Consider the following 5437-nt stretch of genomic DNA (forward strand, 5'->3'; position numbering starts at 1 on the left):
CTATGCAGTTATACTCCGTCCAAAGAGAGAATAACATCGGTCCACGCATAGACGGGCAAAGTGGGGAGAATATGGCGACATACTCAATACCGCATACGTAGATACGGCTTCTGTGGGTGGAGACCTGCGCGAAACGGACGAGTTTTCGTGCGACTGTTATTCTCTCTTCGGACGGAGTATAGTACCCTAGGGTAATGGCATATTTGTCGTAACGGAGGGAGGCCGTTACAGAACGCAGGTAGAAAGATCCAGAAGCAAGAAATTAGAGGTGGTGCAAATTTGCACTGGTGTGGTTACTACGGATAGTATTTGCACTGGTGTGGTTACCTAACAATGCTAATTAAAGTCACACTAACATTGCTACTTAATGCACCATTTAAAACCTTACAACTTTTATTTGAAACATTTTTCTCAAAAATGCTTTACTTTCGAGATTTGAGAAAAATGTTTGAAATAAAACTTTTATTTGAAACATTTTTCTCAAAAATGTTCTATTTTCGAGATTTGAAAAAAATGTATGAAATAAAAATTAAAAAGTCTTAAGTAGCGCATTAAGTAGCAATGTTAGTAAGACTTCAAATAGCATTGTTAAGATCATATAAAAATCACTTTCGGGTAATATTAATGCTGGCGGTACTGTACCTTTCAAGCTTGATAACTTGGAAAATATTTAATGGAAAGAAACTTTATGTAGTGTTTTGAAAAGCTTTTAAGGTAAGTTAGAAGAATATGCAATCAAAAATGGATTTGTATTTAAAAATTTCAAAGTGATTTTTACGTGACCTTCAATGACAACGCTATTTAAGGTCATAAATATTAAAGAGTTCCGATACTTCTTGTATACCGTATAATTCAAAAACTGGACATAGAAAGTTTCTGTAACTTGATATTTTTGATCAGGGACGCAAGAACTAAAACATATTACAAATTCAAACAAATTGACCGAAAACGTTTATTTCATATGAATCGTGCATAGTCCTTTGACAAGAAAAAACATCGCCAACGAAATAAAAATTTTCACATATATTAAGAAAACTCTAACAAATATTTGTGCAAAACTTGATTTAAATCCACTTACTCGTTTAAAAATTATTTACTAAAAATTGTAGAAAAATATTATCGATCTCTCTTTCTCTTTCCGCAAATTACTCGTTTTTCTTTGTTTCTTGCAGTTGATTTCAGAGGGTATTCACGATCAAAAGTTTTTGTTATAAATTAAGAAAAATATTAATTACAGCTATTTTCTTTTACGAAGACATCAAAAACCATATTATTTTGCGATACTTCAATTCCTTTTATAATTCGGATTTATTTATTTGATTTTTCAAACAGTATAAACGTAAGAAATATGTTTCTTTTTTAAATTTTGACAATTTTTTGCTACTATTGTACAGCCAAAACATCCTTAAATAGGATAAAACCAAAATTTTTCTACGGCGCAGTTGATCTAACAATATTATGCGTATGCAGATAAAAGAATTCGCGATGATTATGCGTATATGAAAATTAGACTCCAGTTGTGCGAAATGCGAAAAAAGCCACATGTCATGCAAGAATCGCATGTTATCATAGTTCATAACTCGCGTATAAATAGGGAATCAACAATAATTTATAAATGTACGGCGTATGTATAGCTAACAATCAACGAATCTATCGTTCTCGTATCACAATTACAATCATTATCACACCGAGTATAAAAATACTAACTGACATAAATAATTCATAATTCATAAAAATGTATTACCGGGGAGGTAAATAATAAAATTATTATTTTAAGTAACAATTGTGATAAATGATTTCTAAATTACTTATCTGATGATTGCTCGTCTAACGCCTTCCCAGACTTTTATCTTCTCTTTTGTTCATTTTTTACTGTTTTTTTTTTTTAGCTCACTCGGGCAAAAATGCTATAACGATCGACAGATTACGATAATTGCGTGACAATTTGCATGGAATTCCTGATATTAATCTCTCACGCGATTTATCATATCGCGATAAGAAAAAAGCACGAAAACTGCAATCCACGTATTTAATCACGTTTTCACAAATGAGTGCCGTGAAGAAAAAGCAGTAAAAAATACACAAGAGAAGAAAAAGAAGCCCAACAAGACATCATAATGAGGGAGCATCTGTGTGTACAGCGAATAATACATAAATTTATTTATTATCTGTTATTTGTAAAATTAATTGCCCGTTTATTTCAGGTGATAATCTATTTTAAATTATCGTGTAATATAATATATGTATATAAAATATTTCAGTTATTTTAAAATACTTGGAATATCTATAACAGCAGCAATAGACTCAAGGTAAGAACAATCAAATGGGAAAACTGGCAGATAAGAGTCAAGGCGCCGGTGTCAGTGCGCGAACTTATTATTGTTAAATTTTATATATTTTATAACTAATGCGCATTAAAAATGTACGTTTTTAAATGCTGTGTATGTCAAATTTTAAAATTCCAATCTAATCTTTATATATTTATATTAATGCTAAGGATGGGCCAAAAAATGATCCGAAACGTACATTTTTAATACACATTAGTTAATAAAATTTAACAATAATAAGAGTTCGCGCAACGATACCCACGCCTTGGCTTTTAGTTGTCAGTTTTCCCACTTGATTAAAATATCTATGATACAAACATCAATTAATGTTTTTATAGAGAGATATATATAAAATATTTCATTATTGTTTATGATTATTTAAATTATTTTTATTCAAAAAGTCAGATTTTTATTCCTTATATTTTTCAAAAGTTTATACCTAAAACAGACTTCTTATAATAATTCTACAATAATTATATTAATGAGTGTTAAGTTATCTATCTTGTAATTTCAAGATAATGAATTTACGAAAATTGTAACAAATATGTGCACATATATACAGGGTGTTTATTTAAAAACTTTCCACCCTGTTTATTTTGTAATCGACTAATTTTTGCGAAAAATGTTTCGTACAAAAGTTTTATGACTTCGAAGGGGACATGAGATGATGCCATTAGTTTGACCTTCGATAGTCATTTAAAGATCATGTAAAGATGATCTTCAATTAAATGGAAACCTCCATTTTTCATTGCATATTCTTGTAGCTTACCTCGAGAACTTTTCAAAACACTATAATTAAGTTTCTTTCCATTAAGTATTTTCCGAGTTATGAGGCTTGAAAGGTATAATACAGTCAGCATTAATATTACCCGAAAGTGATTTTTATATGATTTTAACAATGCTATTTAAAGTCACACTAACATTGCTACTTAATGCGCCATTTAAAACCCTACAACTTTTATTTGAAACATTCTTCTCAAAAATGCTTTATTTTCGAGATTTGAGAAAAATGTTTCAAATAAAAATTAAAAAGTATTAAGTAGCGTATTAAGTAGCAATGTTAGTAAGACTTTAAATAGCATTATTAAGATCACATAAAAATCACTTTCGGGTAATACTAATGCTGAGGTGAGGTACTGTACCTTTCAAGCCTCATAATTTGGAAAATACTTAATGGAAAAAATATTTATTTTAGTGTTTTGAAAAGCTCTCGAGGTAAGCTACAAGAATATGCAATGAAAAATGGGGATTCCCATTTAAGAAATTGAAGGTGACCTTCACGTGATCTCCGAAAGACTATCGAAGGTCAAACGAATGGCACCATCTTATGTCCCCCTCGAAGTCATAAAACTTTTGTACGAAACATATTTCGCAAAAACTAGTCGCTCATAAAATACACAGGGTGGAAAGTTTTCAAATGAACACCATGTATATACAAGCACAATTAATGAGGTGGATAGAAAATCCTTAATGACTTGACAGAATAAGGCAAAACTTAATAATTCATTTGTGCAATTTGATAATCAAGCCAAATGTAATCATTGCGTGCATCAAGATCAGAAAGTCAATGAAATTCTATGAAAATGAACGAATTTGCGGTATTTTCATTAAATATACAAGACTTTGAGCTGAAGTCAAACATGTAACATCGACATTACTAGTATATGTGCGTATTAAGGATGATATAAAGTTTTACGAAAAAATTCCACTCTGTATACATTATTATATAAGAAATCCACTTGACCTTACGGTTGTTTGAACTTGACTTGCACGTAATGTATTGTATTGTATGTAGATATGACGTGACATAATTATAAATTGTTGATAATACAAAGAAATATATTATATATGTGATTAAGTATCTCTTAAATAAACATTAAATGTTACCGAACATCTACTGGTCGCATTTGTAAATAAGCATTTAATAGATAACATAGCTTGTTACAAATAAACAAATGATTAATTAAATCCCTTTCTAAAAAAGGCATGAAACCTCGAACTCGAATATATCGAAACGTTGAAGCCTCTTTTCCGCGATGCTGATTGGCTGTCTCGCTTGTGCGCTGCGACTTGCTTCATTCGTGTTATTTGCAACTGTCAAATCATGCGAATTTTGACAGTTTGACAATTTGTGAAAGAAAAAGTTAAAGTTAGGAAAGAAAAGTTAAAAAAATTGGGAAATGTCCATAAATAAAAGCGCGACGGCTGCGCGCGTTTGTGTTGTTCTAGTCCCTTTCTAAAAAAGGCATGAAACCTCGAACTCGAATATATCGAAACGTTGAAGCCTCTTTTCCGCGATGCTGATTGGCTGTCTCGCTTGTGCGCTGCGACTTGCTTCATTCGTGTTATTTGCAACTGTCAAATCATGCGAATTTTGACAGTTTGACAATTTGTGAAAGAAAAAGTTAAAGTTAGGAAAGAAAAGGAAAAAAAATTGGGAAATATCTATAAATAAAAGCGCGCGCGCAGCGCGCGCCTGTGTTGTTCTAGTAGTTATAAATAGTCAATATTTGACCATTCATACATATTTAGCCAAAACAAATCTACTTCCGCGAGTGCGCATTTAGTAGAAGAGATATTACCTCATCGCCTAGAGAGAGCAATTATTTACTTCACAGTATTATCTTTCAAGGAAGTTCTCATATTTAAAAATTCCACTCTCGTTAAGCACGTACTACGTCATGAAAGAAACAAGAAGAATTATAGTATATATTACAACTCACGTCATGCACGTGCGACTTCATGAAATAAAAAAAAGGATTATAGTATATATTAGTGATATACATATATGTAATTTTGAAAAGCAAAAATGTGTGAAATTACTGTCTAATTTTAATAATAATTCACTTTCTCGAGATATGTGGTAGCGATCTTACTCGAAGACGAGTGAAATATAACGATATTGATGCATGTCTAAACTCACTAGTTTATTTTATATACAGGGTGTCCCAGATCATTTGGGACAATACTCGTGTGCAGATAGAGCGTACCAAACTGAATTGAAAAGTCTTCTATCATTTTTTTTATAACGCTTAATAAAGGAGTTATTATTGAGTTAAGTCTGGCCAATCAGCGTCGATCTTTAGCCGGGCGCACGTCGGTGAGCCGCG

The sequence above is a fragment of the Formica exsecta genome, unplaced genomic scaffold (genome assembly GCF_003651465.1).
Source record: "Formica exsecta isolate Colony F162 unplaced genomic scaffold, ASM365146v1 scaffold81, whole genome shotgun sequence".
In the NCBI taxonomy this organism is placed as follows: domain Eukaryota; kingdom Metazoa; phylum Arthropoda; class Insecta; order Hymenoptera; family Formicidae; genus Formica; species Formica exsecta.